At 43.9% G+C, this 20,224-nt stretch overlaps 1 protein-coding gene across 3 annotated transcripts in view; it reads right to left on the bottom strand.

Moving 5' to 3' along the window:
* Nucleotides 1-20,224, bottom strand: part of TAOK3 (TAO kinase 3) — an 88,317-nt gene that overhangs the window by 50,112 nt on the left and 17,981 nt on the right. The window lies entirely within an intron of this gene.

Here is a 20,224-nt window from a genome sequence, read left to right as displayed (position 1 = left end):
CAGTGTCACCCACTCCAATGGGTGTAGGAACATCCCCAAAGAGCCACCACTGTCCTCTCAGAGTGGGGCACAGGGACAGCTGGGAATCAACAAGGAAAATGCTGCCATGTGGCTACATCCACAGTAGAAATGCTTCCAAGTTAAGCATGCTGCAAGAGTTATATTGCCAAATCTGAATTAATAGGCACCTGATTTATGACAAACACACTAACTCATCTTCCCATTTACCAGGGAAAAACAAATGAGCAGAAGTCTTCCCGCTATGTAGCTCACATTACCAAAAAACTGTTATTTTTGTCTAACTGTTCTCACTGCAGTGAAACAGCTATTTGAAGAGCACCAGAAAAAGGTTCTGTGGTGTTCAGCTTAAAAAAAAATATCTCTCAAGTATAAACAAAAGCCAGATGAATGAAATGATTATTCACTCTCAGCTGATTGGCCTCACCCAAAGGTGCTATATTTACTACAGGCCTGCAGACAGGGCAAAGAATGAAGTATTTCAGGTCTGGCATTCTTCAGCCAAAAGAAAAATTCATTTGGCCTTAGAGCAATAAAAACAAACTGGCAGAGAAAACAATTTATCCACCTCTAGTCAAATGAACTTCTCTGTCATTAATGAAGCCTGTGCAGCTCTGATATTCAAGGTATTTTAAATGGGAAGTTTAATGTTAATACTTAGAGCTGAGTCCTGAGTAATAATGTCATTTTCCACTTGGGATAGGCATATGTAGTGAGGCAAGGAAATCTTCTCAGCAGGACTATTATTTTCCAGTAATGATTATCAGAAAAACTTAGGAGGGAAAGTGTATCAGGAGTAACTTGAGTGCTGATGATTGAACACGATCACAGAGCGATCCATACGATCCCACAGTGCCGGCCGTGCCTCGGGACACACACTGGGAACTCTGCACAACCACCTCACAGCACCAAACACACCACCTGTTCCTGGGACAGCACAGAACACAACAGAGACATGGCACAACTGACTTCAGAGTAAACTGGCAGTGTCACAAATCCTTAATATCACAACTCTCTTCTAGATACCTGAAGACTGAAATAAAAATGGTTTAAAGCAGGCAGAGCACTGTGGGAGTTGAGTGCCATTAGCAGGAAAAACTCAAGTCCAAGGTATGGTCAATTTGAGCAAGTTCTTTCCATTACCAAACTACTGAATTAACACAGCAAGAAACAATTTCCATTAGAAGCCTTATTTCTGCTCTTCATCCTTCTAAAGTAGCATTTGAGATTCTGCATATTCTGAAGACTCAAGTGGAAACAGCATTAATCACACTGCTGGTGACTTTGGGGAACAACAAGTGACTCAAGACTTTCAGGGCTTGGGAGATCAGCATTTTGTTCAGACAAGCCCTCAAACTGTCTGCCTAGAAATTAAAGCTCTGAATCAACAGTCACTAATGAAAAATCCCTGCCTTGGAGGAAAAAACCACTTGTGCCCCATTTCTGACATTCTGCAATGGGGTAGAAATATAGAATCATAGAATGTATTGGGTTGGAAAAGACCTCAGAGATCATCAAGTCCAACTCTAGGGCCAACTCCAGTCCCTTTACCAGATCATGGCACTCAGTGCCACGGCCAAGCTCAGCTGAAAAACCTCCAGGGATGGGGAATCCACCCCCTCTCTGGGCAGCCCATTCCAATGCCTGAGCACTCTCTCTGGAAAGAATGATGAACTCCTGGCAGTAAATGCAGCATCAGAGAGAATGAAGAGAAAAATATTTAACAGATTCTCAGGGAAAATATTCTCTAATGAAGATTACAGAACACAGTTGGATACATCTGTATGACAATGTCTCTGTTTCCCAATAATGTCACAGGTAGAGAAAAGCAAAATGACTACAGTTACTTTATAATTCCTTATGGGAAATGCACCTGGCAAGCTGCAGTTTGCCCAGCCCAGCAGTGCCCACAGCAAGAGGGGAATGCTGGAGAACTGCACTGAGAACCACAAGATGTTCTCAAAGCAGTGAGCCAATCCTGCTCAGAGCAGTCTGCTGTTCCTCTGCTCTCCTCTCCCTTCCAACATGAGCTCTGGAATGCAATCCAGCCACAAGGAGCCCTCTCCATGGAGTGGGCACTCACTGCTGGAGTTCTGGCCCATTGCCATCTCACCACAGCACTTCCAGGATTCCCTATTCCTTCCTTATGCTAAATGGGACAATATCCTGGTGTTTTTAGGGCTGAGGCATCACCCTGGAGTTTCAGGAGATGGTGGTAAAGAGGGTGGGAAGAGCCAGGCCAGGAAGCAGAGGGCAGGGTGCTGATGTCCATGAATGAGGAATGACACTCTAGGACTGCTCAGACTGGGCCCCGGATAATGCTGTGACACTACTTGAGCAAACACGTGTGTTTTTCCAACAGTTAAAAGAAAAGCAGAGTTTCCTCAATCCTAAGAAATCCTCACATTTAAAAAACATGAATTACTGTTTTTTCACAAGGAATCACTCCCAGTTATGACCTCTAGGTGCTGTATTAATGACAACAAAAAAGACCTTGATCTGAATATAAAGGAAAGAACAAAACATAACTGGAATCCCCTTAAAGAGTGGCTAAACTGCCCATGTTCCCAAATAATCCATGAATCTAATATTATGTCCATGAAGAAGATAAACCTGAGAACTCAAATTCTGTAACTGCTAATGAGATGTCTTTTCAAAGCACAGGTAGCAGAAGAGTTAAGATATTTCCCTGTTTGTCAAGGTCCCTGAACACCCAGCAGCCTGCCCAGCATCCCCAGTTCCCTCATCTCCCAGTACATCCAGGACACCAGCACAGCTCCCACACCCTCCAAGCACCTCCATTCCCATTCCAAAAGTGCAAGTGTGTGGCCTGTAAAAACAGCTTGAAATGCCTCACAGCACCATAGGCCTGTTTGAAACGTGTACAGAAATACACAGTATTAATTTTAGTTCCCAACTACACCAGGGTTCTTCCCAAAACAAGGACAAAGTTTTCCACTTCGCACACAAAAACAAACTACAGGAAACAGGGTGGACCAGCAGCAGATTCCACTCCGAGGAGGAGCAACGTGACATGGCTCATGCACCCATTTTTAGATGAGTATTTTGAGAGGAATATATTCACACCAGACATCTTGCCCCAAGAATGACAAACAGAGAATCCCCTTCCATCATTCCAGCCTCTCCAATATGTGGAAGACAACATAAAGCAGGAAATTCTGAGATAAATTCAGTTGGTAACAAGTGTCCTGAGTAAGAAACCTCTTGAGCCCAAAGCAGGCACGAGCTCCAGTTCCACTGCAGTCCTCACACACAAACTGACATTGGTTGGTTGGTTTGATTTGGGGTGTTTTGTTGTTGTTTTTAAGTGGTTGGAGCTTTTCCCTTTCCTTTTCCTTGGTACATATGGCTGGGCTAGCAAGGCCAACCACAAACACTTCATCCCAGGCTTTCCCAGCTGGTTCCCTCACAGGACGACAACTCAGATGAACAGTCCATTATGTGGCAGAAGCAGGTTGGCTTTGTGGGAAACACTCTATTTTATCCTTTTCAGTGTGATTTTTCATTGTTAAAAATTACTCTCCTGGCTAACTTAATGTAACTGAACACAACATAGGTGTTTTTTCCAGGTATATTAGCACTTATTTTAATGCTTAAACCAGCCAGACACAACATATCAGGTACAGAAACTCAAGTTCCTTACAAGTTTGCTCATGGTGCACACCACAGCCTTTGTTTGCTCAAATTAATCACTGATCCCAAGATACTCAGAAATTATTTCACTCTGGTCCAGAAGATGCAAGTCCTCTCATGTCCTTTCCACAACGATCCCCTTGGTACAGAACAGAAAGGGAAGGTACCCAGTAACCTTCAGCAGCAAAGATAAATATTCCTGACTATTTGAAAACACTCTGCAGGTATCAGGACAGTGTTCCCTGAGGGCACAGGGATAGAGGACCAGGCTCAGGAATCAGGACACAGCCTGCAGGGAAGCTGGATAAGGTAACAGAAGCACAAAAGGGGCTCAGTGATACCATTAACAGCTCAGACTCAAGCACTAGTTCCTCAAACACCACCTCTAATGCTTTGCTTTTCTGAGAAATAACATCCCAGAACACTCAAGTCAATGACACACACCATTTTTATGAATATCTGGGTGCTATCACAGCTCTTCACCACCTACAACTTCTAAAAAGAACTGCAAGATTTTGCCTTTGCCATGTACCCTGCTCAGCAATCCACCTGGAATTGCACCCTGACACTCCAACCTTGGGCTCAGTGTTGTCCAGTGTTTGTGCATCAGGTCATGTGGAGTTCATGGGATTACTCATGCTAATAAACCCCTGAATCACAACTGTTCTGATGAGGCCATCCCTGCACGGTGCCCCTGGGACATGAAATCCAACTAATAACTTGCAGCTCTTACTGTAGATACAGACCTTAAACAAAGCAGGGATTTTTTTCCTGATGAGGAGCAGTTTTACAGGAAATTTTCTGTTTACAACTCCCCTATAACCACTACTTATGTGTCCAAAGTAAGACAATAAACTTCTTGAAAAAATAAGACAAACTCCTTAAAAAATAAAAATACAAAACCAGTGGGCTTGAAGTCAAGAAAAAAAATCAGTGTTAGTCATAGGGATCATTTCAACAAGCATGAAGTCAAGCCACAGGCCAGCCCTCCCCAAAGGAATAGCCCCAGTTGTGGTCAGTGGAATTTTACTCCTTTGCTAAACAACTCTGGTTACCCAAAATCAGGGGGTTCAGCCTGGGCTTTGTTTTGAAAGTCAAACAGTGTCATTCTTCATAGTAGATATATAATGGAAAAGCAAAATTTGGCAGCAGCAGACACTGGGTGCTGCTTCCCAATAGTTTTCCTGTTGAATTTAAAACAATTTAATGAAAATAAGTATGCCCTTGCTTTGTTTAAGGTAATTAACGTGTCTTGGATTAGAGCCTGTATTTCTCCATAAATTCTAGAGTGTATTATTACAGATTCTCAGGTTTAGTTGACAGATTAAAAACCTTCAGTCATGAAATAAACCTTGTCTAATTAAAAATAAAGGAAAGAAAAAGGCTTCCTGCTCCCAGCAACAACATTTCATAATATTTCATCATGGTGCACTTGAAATAACTCAGTTGCACATCTGGAAGGGAGGAAAGATCCATGAATCATTTTAAACCCTGATGTACATAAGCCCAAATAGCATCATACACAGAAATACAGATTTCATCAGATCTTCTCATCAAAACATCTCTAAACAGCATCACATATGGGTCATGAAATTGAGAAAATTGCCTCATTATTTCCATCAGATTCTTTTTTCCTGTAGCATTTTTATCAGGCTCTTCATCATCTTCCCTAAAAGACTGAAGTGCAGACCATGATAAATTGGTGAGTGTTATGCTGTGTGCTACTCAGAGGCACAAATAAGTCACTGGATTTGTTTATGAAATGAAAGCCTCCAGAGACACCAGCACACTCAGAGTTTCCTACCTATTAATGTAATGGCTTCCAAAAGCTGTATCCATTTTGTAATTTAAAGCTATTTTTAGATACTTTTAAAGAGTTTATATTTTGACCATCACATAATCAGGGAAAAAAAAAACAACACAACAACAGCAACTGGTTAAATCTACTCTCGGAGCTTTCCAGCCTGCCCAGGGTGATGCTGAGCTGCTCTCACTCACCTGCTGTGCCACTCAGAGCTGTGGGATCCCCACTGGGGACACTGAAGCCACCACATTGGCCACCAGGTCATTTAAATAGCAAAGGCACAAAAAGGCTGCAACTAAATCTCCATCTCCAGATCCAGCTAAGTCTTTCTGAAGTGTGGGAAGTGACTGCTACAATAACTCTGAACACAGTAACACTCCTTGAGTTTTAAGATTACTTATCTTATAGAATCATAGAATGGATTGGGTTGGAAAAGACCTCCGAGATCATCAAGTCCAACCCTTGGGCCAACTCCAGTCCCTTTACCAGATCATGGCACTCAGTGCCACGGCCAAGCTCAGCTGAAAAACCTCCAGGGATGGGGAATCCACCCCCTCTCTGGGCAGCCCATTCCAATGCCTGAGCACTCTCTCTGCAAAGAATTTTTTTCTCATCTCCAACTTCAATTTCCCCTGGCAGAGCTTGAGCCCATCGTGCCCCCTTGTCCTATTGCTGAGTGCCTGGGAGAAGAGACCAACCCCCACCTGGCCAGAACTTTCCTTCAGGCGGTTCAGACAGTGCTGAGGTCACCTCTGAGCCTCCTCTTCTCCAGGCTGAACACCCCCAGCTCCCTCAGCCTCTCCCCACAGCACTTGTGCTCCAGTCCCTTCTCCAGCCTCGTTGCTCTTCTCTGGCCCCGCTCCAGCCCCTCAATCTCTTTCCTGAACTGAGGGGCCCAGAATTGAACACAACACTCAAGGTGTGGCCTCACCTCTCAAGTCTTATTATGACTTGAGAAGAAATGATGACTTGATGGACTGACTTCTGCTTAGTTTCCTGCTGTCAGAACTGCAGAGGTCTGTTAGATTCAACTAACTGAGGTTAACATGCAATTATGCTACTGGACAGTCACTCTGTGCCCCACAAGGAAAAGGTGTGTTGTGTTTTAGGGGAGGGACATGTACATATTTACATATAAAAAGGCTGTGATGCCATTTGGGGCAAAATGTGACTTCATTATGTAAGTACAAGACAAGTAAGATCCTCTGCTGGAACTGTGTCCTGCTGCAGCTACATGGATTTTGTCACAACATCAGCTGACTCTGAAAAAGGAGTTTTCCACCTAAAAATCCTGGGGGTTCTCCTTCTGCAAGGAAATGTAACTCAGACAGTGATTTTCTGGAAGCTGTGCCACAGAAAAACTGGCCAAAAGGAGTCATGCAGTAGGTCCTTGAGGAAAAAAATAGGGAAATAGATGCAGGCTGTGTGCATGGAGGAGGAAAGAAAAGACATTCCTTGGTCATGGAGGGTCAGAGCACCTCTCAACAAACCAAATTATGGGGGTTTTTAATTTTTTACTTTTAAAAATAAACCAAATTGTGGGGCTTTTAATTTTTTACTTTTATTTGAAGAGAGAGGGTAATGTAAGTGTGAAGTGTGTTCTTCATGGCTAAGAAAATCCACAGATCTTTATTATGAGCTTACTATCAAATAATAAAACAACCCCAAGCACCCTAATTTGTACAGAAGGTGAGCTGTCCAGTGCATGGGATGTTGTTTGCCCTCTCCATTGATAAGGTGTGGAGGGAAAGGCATCCTGACCTCCTTCTCTGCTGCTTTAAGGAGCAGACAAAGCCACAGCACTCCAACACATTTTCCCAACATTCCCACCCTGGCATTCCAGGATTCTGTGGTGTCTCCCAAGACACTCAGCCCTCACTGTGTTCCACTTCCCCCTTTCTTTGCCCCACGAGTCTCTCCCTACTAAACTTCTCCTTCTGCAGCCCCTCCTTCCTTCCTTCCTGTGCCCTCTGTGCCAGCCACAGATAACACTGTAGGAAACAGCCTTTTTGCCTGTTTCAGTTTATCATTTTGGCTCCACCCGCCCTCAGTGACTCCAAGTCAGCACATTCAGCTCTCCTGACCCATTTATGGGCACAACCACAAGCACTGACATCAAGAACAGGAATTTGTTCCAGGCTCTTATCATTAAAAATGGCTACACCTGTTTCATTCAGGTGTGTCGGAGTCAGGAGTGGAGTTAAACAAGAAAAAGCTTATTTAGAAGAACCCTTAAAAACTCAATTTCATGGGGAAATACTATTATTGAAACATTACAAACTTGGTCTTGCACACACCAGCTAAGGAGGTATTGGTCATTAATGTTACATAACTTAGTCACTGGCTTTCTAAGTTTATTCTTCTATAACATGTATTTTTTATGGCCACTAATAAAAGACATGCACAGAAGTGAGATATGGATGGCTACTGTCCAAAATGCCATTATTATTATCTGATTTGGGAACAAGAAAAGAATGTCTATAATCTAAGAAAAGAGAACTGGATGGCTGAAGTCAGGAAAGAATATTTTCAACACCCAGAAAGAACCCAAAGTTGGCTCCATCAGCCACCACCTGTGCTTATGGACAGCCAGGTGTGGATCCCGGTTCTTCAGGATCATTTCAACACCCTCAGGACAAGAAGAGCATCATCCACATCCAGCAGTTATCACAGTCACAAAACACAGAAGTGGCTCAAATGAGAAACAAACCCTGTTTGGGGTCACTGGATGAATAACCACAAATAAAACTGAGGTTTCCAGACTGCAGGAGCTGGGGCAGCAATTCCACCCAACAACCATCTGCTGCTTTTATCATCTTTTTTTGGGGGATTTACCTGTCCTGCACACTGGCATGGGAAGCTGGTTTTCTGGCTGACTGAACATTCACAAAATAAATCACCAAAGAGCTCAAAGATCTGAACAAAAGCAAGGAAGTACATGAAATTATAAATATATGCCACCTCTCCAAGGCATTCATTTGTGCAGTACCTCAACACCACAGGCAGGAGGGATTTACTCATCACAAATGTTGCTTCAGCAACTCTTCTCCCTTCAAGCATGTTCACACACATTACAGGAGGGGAAAAAGAAGATTAATAAAGGATAAGAAAGAAAACCCTCAAATCCTGCTGAATTCTGAACCGAAACAACTATTTTTCTTTAGCAGACAAAAAATTCTAAGTTAAGACTGAATTTACAGCTACCACAGTGTTATCATTCCCATTACATCAGAGTATGCAGCACTCAGACTCTTTATTTAACTGGATAATGGAGAGGCCCAGGTCTGTGATTTCAGCCTTAAGTTTTGTCTTCTTGGGATTTTCCAGGTCAGAAAAGGCCCTTAATGTTGGTTTAATGTGAAATTTTAGCTGCTTTAAGTGGAAAAAAAAAAAAGTTTAAATTACAACTGGAGGGGAAACAAATATTTGCCTCACTGGGTACTGGAATCAGATGCTCAAGATGAACTTAACTCTGTGGGTGAGCTCAGAGCCTTCTTCAGGCACAGTTTTGGTTCTGTGAAAGGCAGATGATGGAGGCAGGGAAGAAGAGAAAGTCACCTGGATTAGGACATGCCAACTGGCAGGGACCTGTCCCTTCAGCATCCTTTTTTTTAATTAGCACTGCAGTCACAAAGGCTCAATATTCAGTTTTAATTGACATTAATTCTAATTTCAAATAATCCACGCCCAAATTTAATTTTTCCAACTTGAAATCCAAATGCAAGTTTCAGCCCTGCATCCTCATGCACAGATGAGCTTTAACAGTCTGAGATTTTGTATTTCAGAATGTTAAACCCAGAGAGAAAAACATTAATCAGTGAGCTCAAACTACTTGGTGTCCTCAAGAAAACATTACAGAAATAAGGGGAAAATAAGAGATGTGACAAATCTTCTCACAGGCAAAGAAAGTAGATTCTGTCTCCCAGGACCTCGTGGGTCCTTTTAGGAAAAGTGGAAGGTGGATCACCATGGCAACAGAGTATTTTATGAGATACTTCAGCAGTGCAATATGCTCCGATATGAACATAATGAGAGCAGCCAACCAACTAGAGAAGCTTTTAGCACAAACAGGGAGTGCATTGCTGCCTGCTGGGATTCCCAGGGATGAAAAAGGGATGCTGTGAAAGACACCACAGGCATCAGCCAGAGGAACCATGTGCAAAGCTGCAATGGAATTCTCTGGGATCCCTGAGGGAAACATGGGAAGACTTAGAACCACAGAATCATAGAATGGATTGGGTTGGAAAAGACCTCTGAGATCATCAAGTCCAACCCTTGGGCCAACTCCAGTCCCTTTACCAGATCATGGCACTCAGTGACACGGCCAAGCTCAGTTGAAAAACCTCCAGGGATGGGGAATCCACCCCCTCTCTGGGCAGCCCATTCCAATGCCTGAGCACTCTCTCTGCAAAGAATTTCTTTCTGCTCTCCAACTTCAATTTCCCCTGGCAGAGCTTGAGCCCATCGTGCCCCCCTGTCCTATTGCTGAGTGCCTGGGAGAAGAGACCAACCCCCACCTGGCCAGAACTTCCCTTCAGGCAGTTCCAGACAGTGCTGAGGTCACCTCTGAGCCTCCTCTTCTCCAGGCTGAACACCCCCAGCTCCCTCAGCCTCTCCCCACAGCACTTGTGCTCCAGTCCCTTCTCCAGCCTTGTTGCTCTTCTCTGGCCCCGCTCCAGCCCCTCAATCTCTTTCCTCAACTGAGGGGCCAGGAAATGAAGGTCTTAGGAGGGGAGGGTCAAACTTACTGACTGCTGGCCCAACTTCTGTGCCAGGCACCTGAATCCCACCAGATCCCTGCACAGAAACACCAGCAGACAGTGCTTGAATGGGACATGCAGCCACAGAGGAGCTTCAGTGGGTGGCACTGACAAACTGGCAGCTGAGGGCAGGAGGAACAGGCAAGACAAATTCAGGTCAGAGGCATCACTAAAACAAGAAAACATAACAAGAAGGACAGCAAAAGAATAGGAAACACCATCATAATTTAGAAATGCCTTTATTTCTGCATGAGAGCAGCTGAGGGACGTGCAGCTGATGTTGGAATGTGTGTTCAATGGCTGAGCAGCAACAAAATCCAGGCTTATTGGCAAACACTGCACAGAAGAACCATTTAGAGATTGCCCCAAGATCTGATTGAGTTTTATTTTTGCTCTAATGATAATTTACTATTTTGAACTGCCACCAAAAAAGCCATTTAGTAGTTTGCTATTTTTGAGACAGCAACTAGAGTAATGACACAGATTTGTATATATTCCATTGAGCACCACCAAAGATGTTTTGGCCAGTTATCTTGTAGATACAGGAATTCAGAGCAGGGGTGATAAATCTCTGTGTTAAAAAAACACACAGCCAGGTCCACCTCAAGTGGCTCAGACCAGAAGGATCCCAGCAGCAGAACAGTGGCTGAGGAAATGCATTTGGTACAAAAATAGGGTAACAGCAGTAGTAATATTTTCAGCTGCTCACACACATTGCTGAATTTTAAATTAATTGTAACCACACAGGAAAAAGACCCGGGGGTTGCTGTAGACAGCTCTCTGAAAACATCTGCTCAGTGTGCAGAGGCAGAGAAAAAAAGGCAAATGGAGAGTTGGGATAAATGCAATGACAGAAAGCCAGGCCAACAGTACAACAGAAATTAAAGATTAAAAAAAATTCTATTATTCAAATGTGGTATCCCACATCAGACACGTGAGAAAGGCTGCAGAAATAAAGCAGAAAAAGAAATAAAAGCAGTAGATGTAGAGGAAGGTATCAACATGATGGTCAATGGAAGGTAAGACCACCTTACACAGGGGATGGAGAGAAGGGTAATTAATGGTGCATTAAAGAAAATGGGACAAGAGCACAAGGCAAGGCTGTGCTTTCCTCTCCTCTCCTCTCCGAGAAGAGGAAGAGAATATTTGTAGCCAAAGTAACAACTTTCAACTTAAAAATACAGCAACTAATTCAGATAGATGGATATAAACATATTACACACTTCTGTTCTAATTTTAGAAACAAAACCTCAATTAAGGAATTCCCTGATTCTCCACACCCAGTGCAAGGCTCAGAAGGGAAAGCTCTGACACTGTAACTGCAGGGGGACACAGGGAGGAGACAACAGGGACCCCCGAGCCCAGGATCAAGGCAACATCCCAGCAGCTCCTCCCCTGGACTGTTGTTCCCATCCCTCAGAGGGTCCAGCTCAGTCACACCCAAGTGCATCACACCCCTCCCACAGGTACCCCCACACTGTAACCATCTCCCCATGGATTTATTCAGCAGTTCCCTCTCCTCATCCAGAGTGTGACAATAAATCACTGTCAGATTCCAGCATGTTCCCTCCTCACTTCACCCTTTTCACTCCTCCAAATACACCTGTTCAAACCATCGACTCCAAACCTGCCCTTAACCTGACAAGTGGCAAAACCTGTTTAAAGCCACATTTATTGTTCCTGGTTAGAAATGATCCCTGCCAAACATTGTAATTCTATTTGATATTGCACTTTGGTGTATTCCAACAGTGCTGAGGGTGAGTAACACCTGAAGAAACAGATCAAGAGCTTTTATTCACAAGTTTTTGGCAAATTTCTAGAGCCACACCAAGGAAAGGAAAAGTCACTTTTTCTCCCCATAGATTTGTTTTCATCTAACTGACAAATTCCAGTTACCCTTCCTAAAGCTCCTCGGAGCTGCCAAATTATCCTAAGGATATTCTGGGAATAAGAAGTATGGTTACTATAGATAATACAATAAAAAAAATATTGAGCAGAAGCACAACACACAGACAGAATTCCATGGATCCCACCAACATCCAGGCTGGTTCAGGACTGGAACCCACTGGCAAACAGACATATTTGACCATGGCCAAAGCCAAACCAACACAAATATTGCCATTAAGCACCTCAGTGTTCTGTGATTTCCTAATTTATCTAAACAACTTTCCCACAGCCACTTGAGCTGCCATGGCCCAGTGATTTCCACAGGGAGATGTTTGGGCACCACTTGACCACTTAAAGCTTTGTTTATTTGCACAGATATTCAGATAAACATGGCTGTGTGAACAAAGCCCGAGTTATACAAGTGCAGGCTGAAAAACAGAGCTCAATACCACCAGATAAGGCTGGGCATCCTTAATTTTAAGTGTAGACTACAATTCTATTTTCTATTTCCTATTCTCTATTCTATTTTCTATTAAGAAAACCTCCACAACATTTTTCCTGCAAACCTTGCCTGGGCAGCAATGGCAAACAATGCAGGCTTTGAAGACTGTAGTAGAATTTCACTATCATAATCTCAAATCTCATGCAATTAAACCATTAAACTTTTCTAACAGAAACCAAAACGGTCTTTTTGCTGAATAAAACATCTAAAGTTCATTCACTGATATGATCTCAATGCCCTACTTGTTAACTTTATAAATAGGAAAAAAAAAAAAAAAGCCTGACTAGAGATTAAATAAAACATGAGGTTTTTGTCTAAAGACAACTCAGCCCAACTGCTACAGTAAAGCTTTCATCACCAGGACTGGCTTTGCCAACAATGTTTTCCCCTCCAGGCAATGTTTTTGGAATTAAATCAGAAAAAATCAGTCATTTACGTCAGTCTATTCCAGTTCTGCTTTCTATTAAGACAGACTGAAGTCCTTTCCCATCACGGGAACTGGGCAGATCTCCTCCTTTCCCACATTTCATTCTCCTCTCAGTGCACACTGTGAATTTCACCTGTTTGGCCACAGATACTCAGCTTGAATTCCCCTAAGAAACTCATTTATGTGAGACAGAGGGATCTACACCATAGAAATTCATCCTTCACAGCACTACAGCAAATTCTTCCAAAAAATCCAACTTTTTTCCCAGGTAAATTTATACAAACACCTCTGCAACCTCATGCCTTGTTATTGCAGCTTCCTTTCCACTTAATACTTTACTATTAATAACTTGGGCTTTGGGGAAGTATCTCTTGAGGAAGAAGAGCAGGGAAATGAGGTCTGAGTTTCTGGATACCTCTTTAAAGCAAGTTTTCAATGCACAAACCCAATCTTCTGCTAAGGCTGTCACACAACCTTCCTGCAGTCCCAGGAGCCCCAGCCAAGCCCACAGGACAAAGGTTTGCTGCTGGCTGATGATGTTCTGCCCTGCACTGAAGGACTCTGTGCAGGGGATGTCAGTGCTCATGAGAAAACACTCATTTTTGGATCCAAAACGAGTTTATGGACAAGAAAAAGATGTTCAGTTTCCCAGAGAAAGGATCCCCCACACTTGACCCTTGAGAGAATATAAACATTATTTTGTTTTGCAAATGGGAGAAATTAAAGTGTTTTGCCTGACAGTGAACATTTTCTGGACAATTTTATCAGGCTTAGCCATATTCACACAACAGAAAATCTGTTTTTTGAGAGGGGATACATATTTTAACAAGGCCATTCTGTGTTTTCTATATCCCAGCACTGCCTTTAGGTATCTAAAAGAAAGTCCATGTGAAGGATTCTTCACACACCCTGCCAATTAAACACCCCAAGTAACAGTAACTCTCTAAAAACCCCAAACAGGGTGTTTTTAAATGAGGGAATTGACACAAACTTACTCAGCTCAAATGCTGGTCCATCCTTTGCCTTCCCATTCCCTGAAGCCAAACTCCTGCCTGCTCCCCACGTTCCTGGGGAAGAGCTTCCCCTTCCATGACATGTTCTGCACAAGAGTCTGAAACATTAATTAAGTCCAACAGTCCTCAGAGATGCCAGCACTGCTATAAAAAGGTTTCTGGATCGAGTGGCTACTGAAGGAACTGGCATCTGATCAAATTTGCAAGAGTTCTGCTCCCAGCTTTATGAATAAATCAAGGAATTATCAGTTTTTGAGAGTCTCCAGCACTACTTGGTGCCTCATGTACACATTAACAGCCCTATTTTACAGACTCAGCATCGAAGGCATCATGAGCCTAAGGGGATACTCGTAGTAAAACTGTGAAAGAATCCAATCCCACTTCTGAGTGAGGAATATTTTTAGTTGGAGACAACTGCTCAATTGCAGGGCAGCTTGGAAGACTCATTATTTTGTTCTGGTTAATTTTAAACACAGCCAAGACATTCTGTGAACGAGGCATGTTGTTCTGCAGACTGGGGCATATTACCAGCAATTAGAGCAAGGAGAAATTCTTGTATTAACTAATAAATTCAGGATAGTTCAATATTTTAATTCAGGGTCATATCAGCCCAGAATCCTGAAGGAGCTCAGGAGACTTTGGAAAGTCACCTGTGTCAGGGTCACTGTTGTACAGGAGCTTCTGCCACTGGAAAGGATTCTCTAGGCTGGAAAAAAGGGGGAAAACTCCTCTCTGTACCTCTCTATACCTATTACAAACCAAATATAACCAAATCTAACATGACAAAGGCCTTAGAAGGACTACCAGAGCTACCATGAGTTTTACACAACAGAACTTAAAATTTTAAAGCAGCCTCCTCCAAAGAGGGAAAGCTGCACTGGACTTTTGTATCCAACAACCACACAGTTTTGTGGGGTTTCCTCATGATATTCACAATACTGAAAAAAAATCCACACTTTCAGAAGTGTAACTACAGGAGAAAAACATCAAATATTTGTATACAAACACACACCACACCTGATTATTTCTCACCCAGACGAATTTGAACATTAGGTGACTTGGGGGGGACAAATAATCACAGAATTTATATTGAACACAGAGGCTTTCAACCATTGGAAATTATGCTGAGTGCAGATACTGTTGAAAAAAACTCAGCTCCACATTTCCCTGGTCAGAAACAAAGTTTCCCACAGAACAGGAGGAGCACAGCAAGGTTCCAGAGCAAGCCTATACTGTGCTTAAACTCTGCATTAAACATGCATGAGCCCCGCAGAGGAACTGCCTCTGCTCCTGCTCTCTGGGGAAGTGCAGCACAGCCAGTTCAGCTCCAAGGCTTCCCCTTTTCCAGGGACCCCTCCCTGCCACGGACTGGGAACCACCAGCTGGGTCTGGCTTTGCAGAACTGGCTCCTCAACCAAACACAAAGAGTTTTCCACTGGGAGCTGCTGCTGCTCCTTCCACTGCAAGGACAGGAAAAGGCCATTTCTGCAATCCAGAGGGGGCACCAGTTGGCACCATCAGTAGTAGGAAAATGGGCCAATGGGATCCTGGCCTGGATCAAGAACAGCGTGGCCAGCAGGCCCAGGGCAGTGACCCTTCCCCTGGACTCTGCCTTGGGGAGGCCACACCTTGAGTGTTGTGTTCAGTTCTGGGCCCCTCAGTTCAGGAAAGAGATTGAGGGGCTGGAGTGGAGCCAGAGAAGAGCAACGAGGCTGGAGAAGGGATTGAATGTGGCACTGAGTGTCCTCTTACACACCTCCAGGGGCAGAGAATCCACCATGTCTTGATCCAACTCCACTGTGATCACCAGCCCAGGGCACAGAGTGCTGGGCTGGTGATCTCAGTGGGGTTTGATCAAGGGTTGGACTTGATGATCTCAGAGGTCTCTTCCAACCCAACTGAGAAGAGCAACGAGGCTGGAGAAGGGACTGGAGCACAAGTGCTGTGGGGAGAGGCTGAGGGAGCTGGGGGTGTTTAGCCGGGAGAAGAGGAGGCTCAGAGGTGACCTCAGCACTGTCTGGAACTGCCTGAAGGGAAGTTCTGGCCAGGTGGGGGTTGGTCTCTTCTCCCAGGCACTCAGCAATAGGACAAGGGGGCACGATGGGCTCAAGCTCTGCCAGGGGAAATTGAAGTTGGAGAGCAGAAAGAAATTCCTTGCAGAGAGAGTGCTCAGGCATTGGAATGGGCTGCCCAGAGAGGGGGTGGATTCCCCATCCCTGGAGGTTTTTAACCTGAGCTTGGCCGTGGCACTGAGTGCCATGATCTGGTAAAGGGACTGGAGTTGGCCCAAGGGTTGGACTTGATGATCTCAGAGGTCTTTTCCAACCCAATCAATTCTATGACTCTATGAAAAGCACTTTAGGACTTGCCCTTTTCCCACAAAAACCTTAACTCACAATGTAATTCCATTCTCCCTCAGTTATTTCACTGTGTGTCCCAGAAGGTAAAGCACACGTTGCTCATTTAGTGTTTCTGAACAAAAGAATTGCCTCCCAAAATCCCTGGCTGAAGAGCCCACCCAGTATTTCTCTCTTCACTTCCATTAGCCACCCACCAGCACCCGGATGGGTGACTTTCCTAACGTGACAAGCCCCACATTAAAATCTATTCATAAAACACAACAGAAAGACAAATACCACGTGCCCTGGACAACCAAAGAAGCAAACTCAGAGAATACTCTCCAAGCATGAGAGGGCCACATGTCTCCAGGTCTTACAGCCTCTACACAAAGGAGCTGGACAAAGGCATCCCAGAGCCCTGCACAGTGACAGCCTGGCATTCTGCTGCTTCCCAAAGCTTCACAGTTTAGCCTCAGCCCTGCCTTAACTGTGGGACAGGACAAGCCTTATGGCTCTGTTGGATTTGAAGTGGACCTGGCCATGACAGCACTGCACTCACCCCCTGAGGGAGCACCCTGTGTGCTCCCAGGAAAGATCCCTGTGTGGGAATCCAGACCTTCACACTGGCAGCAACAGTCACAGCAGCTGCTGAAGCAGCAGGTTGGGTATATTTGGATACTGCTGAACTGAGAACTGATTCTCAGACTCTGCAAGCCAGAGCTGTGTATCTTCCATGTTCAGTTTGCAGCAGAGCATCTCCCTTCGATAACCCTTCACACTGTCCCTGTCCTCTCCTCCTCTTTGCTCCTGCCTCTTCCATGGTAGAAGAACAGAGCTGTGTTCCAAGCCAGGCATCCCTGCCATCTGCAGCCCAGGCAGCTCCTTGTCTCAAATTCCCAGTTACAGCTGGACATCCAGCAGGGCACAATTCCATGACATTTTAACCCCATCCTCCTCGAGCAGCTGCACACCCACCAGGACCTCACCAAATGTGAACCTACACCATAAAACACACCTTTCAGAGGCCCCTTTGAGTCTGCTGGCCATGGCACAGCACTCACAGTCTCACTTCTGCATCTGGGATCAGCAGTTTCCCAGAAACTCTCCAGGAGCACAGCCCCACTGCCAGTGCCATGGTCTGCTGCTGATAAGGGACTGGAACTGCTCGTGAGGTGCTTGTGGCTCAGGAGTCACTTTAGAGAGTGGAAAAAAAACAAAAAAAGGAAAAGAAAAAAGATTAAGGTCTCTCATACCTATACAGTACTAAAAGTAGAGTCCCTCCCTGGCAACAGCAGGGTAAAAATGAAATTTCAGTGGAACCACATTTTCACAGTAGTGCTAAAGGACAGAAAGGGGAGAAAGCACCAGCACCTTTGTGAAGATCTGGCTTCTGTTCTCATGAAAAAGGGATAAACAGCAGCAGTGTGTGATCATTAAATCAATCTAATATATTTTTGAGTCCCCAACACTCAATTATATTTATTGAGACTCCAGGACTACCACAAACAGCTTGAGAGGATGTAGCATCTGCTGCTTCCAAGATGAGTCACGGGAGGAAATTCCCCTGAATTTTCTAGGAACCAGTTAGGCAGCCAATGATTGAAACAGTGATGGGACTGTATATACACCCACACAAATGAGAAGAATTAACTTCTATCAATACAGTACATTATATTTAACATACTGACTGCAGTTTTAAATAAGAGATTACAATCAGAAAGATTATTTTGAGAAAACATTCCTCTACTTAATTTGAATGGAATGCAAATTTTGTCAAGATACTTAAAGGTCAGAAGAGACTGGAATAGAAACTAATTTAAATAAATTACAGGAATTTGAGAAGATTTTGAAGGAGCGAAGTAAATATGCAACAAGCCTTGCACACCCCACAGCACTTGCCTCCATTTTCAAGTGCTGCATCATTAACTGTATAAGCACTTCCCACATCTGTCCCTCCCCAAACACATCCACAGCAGCTGCCTCAAGACTGGCCTCAGGAGTAAACCCTCAACTTAAAAGCATCCTGGTCATGTTCACCTCTCACTTTCCAAACATGCTGCCACTCCCATAACAAAGGGCCTGTGATGTGCAACATCTGAATTTACCCGAGTTCCAGGTTTGAGGCTGCTCGGTCGGAACAATTTGGATTTTAAAGAGTCAGGTCACATTACCAGGTGGCCTCTAATGAAGGAATGAAGCCCCACTGACAGCACAGAACTCACCTTTACTTCAGCAGATGCTGAAAAGATGAGTCCTTTCCAATGCACAAATTCAAGGTCGAAGCCAAACTTTTATGAAGTTATTTTACATCGTTTTGACCAATTTCAGCATCTTTACTCCATGGTACAAGGAAGCTGGGAGGACACTGGGTTGCTGTGAAGCTTATACAGTTCTGGAGCATTGGTTGTGTCTTTCAAGCTAGGATATGGTTTTGGTTTTGACTTCTAATCTGACAGCAAGAGCTCAAACACTGGTGTGCAAGAAGCCAACTAATAACCCTTCCAGATAAGGACTCGGGCTCTCCAATTACTGACCAGCAGCAGTGTCACCTTCAGAGAGTACACGACGGCCTTCTTGAATTACTGGGACTCTTGATAAAAATCCAGGAGGACAAAAGAGAAATTCCACCTCCCTTCTGAATACCTGAAAGTCACATCCTCATCCATCAATGGAGCAAGCCCAAAAAAATCCACCCCAAGCCAGGAGCTGGAAGGAAGGAAGGACAGCTGCTCACACAAGGCCACTGGCAAGGAACAAGAGTCAGTTTTTCACCAGGGAAGCAACTGCAAAGAGACCTACAAGCCCTGGGTTTGAGGACAAAAAACTATTTGATATCTCAATAACAGTCCACAAAAGAGTTTGGGTTTACTGAGAATGAGTCCCCAGGATCATTCAGGCTTCCTGTGCAACCCCAGCCCAGCCTGAGCTCTCTCAGGACAAGAACTTCCTGCAAAGTGTGACATCACCCATTTATCTGCAATACAAACACTGACAATTCATTTCTCCAAGCATGAACTTAAAACACATATTCCCACATAGCTCAGCTAAACATGGCATTCCACCTGAACAGTCTGTGATGCTATGCAAGTTTCCAGTTGCTAAAAAGCAACTGAAAGCTTTTATTCCATTATAAAATCTGCTTACTCTGCAATCAGTGGCATAAACAAGTGCTCTGTAATAGGTGGCAAAGTTGACTGTAACAACACATGGTTTTCCCCAGCACTCACAGGACTCCTCTGACAGCATCAGATGTAGCCTAAGATGATTTTTTTTCCCCCCAGACACTGAATTTTCTTTAGAAGATTCCTGATCAGGGGATTTTCAGGTATCACCTGGCGTGAAGCAGCTGGAATTTTTTGCAAATATTTGTAACACATTAAGGGTTTGTGCTGAAGTACCAGATAACTCCAGTTGGTGGAAACAAAGTAAGGCACAGACCAGCACTACAGCAATCCATGGCTGGTTCTAGTTCCAAAGAATACCAATTTTTATGAGTATTTTTTCACTTTTCAGGCACATGGCCTTCAATTGCAAAGCAGCATTCCTTCAGTACCAAAGCAGGGTCAAAAGATGCCAACACAATCATATAGATATGTATATATACACACACACACACCCAATATCTTGTTTCAAGCTGCAATCAGTGCTACAAAGATGAGATGAAGATACAAACTCAGAATATTATAACCAAAACTTCTGTGTACGTAAATCCATTCAACTCCCAGGTCCCTCCTGCTTTCCAAAAAACACAAATCCAAATTCCCTGAAGCAATAGGAAAGTGCATGGATAGGTCAGTGCATGTAATGGCCAAAATCTGCT

The sequence above is a fragment of the Pithys albifrons genome, chromosome 17 (genome assembly GCF_047495875.1).
Source record: "Pithys albifrons albifrons isolate INPA30051 chromosome 17, PitAlb_v1, whole genome shotgun sequence".
NCBI classification, from domain to species: domain Eukaryota; kingdom Metazoa; phylum Chordata; class Aves; order Passeriformes; family Thamnophilidae; genus Pithys; species Pithys albifrons.
This window is presented reverse-complemented; position numbering and strand designations above follow the sequence as displayed.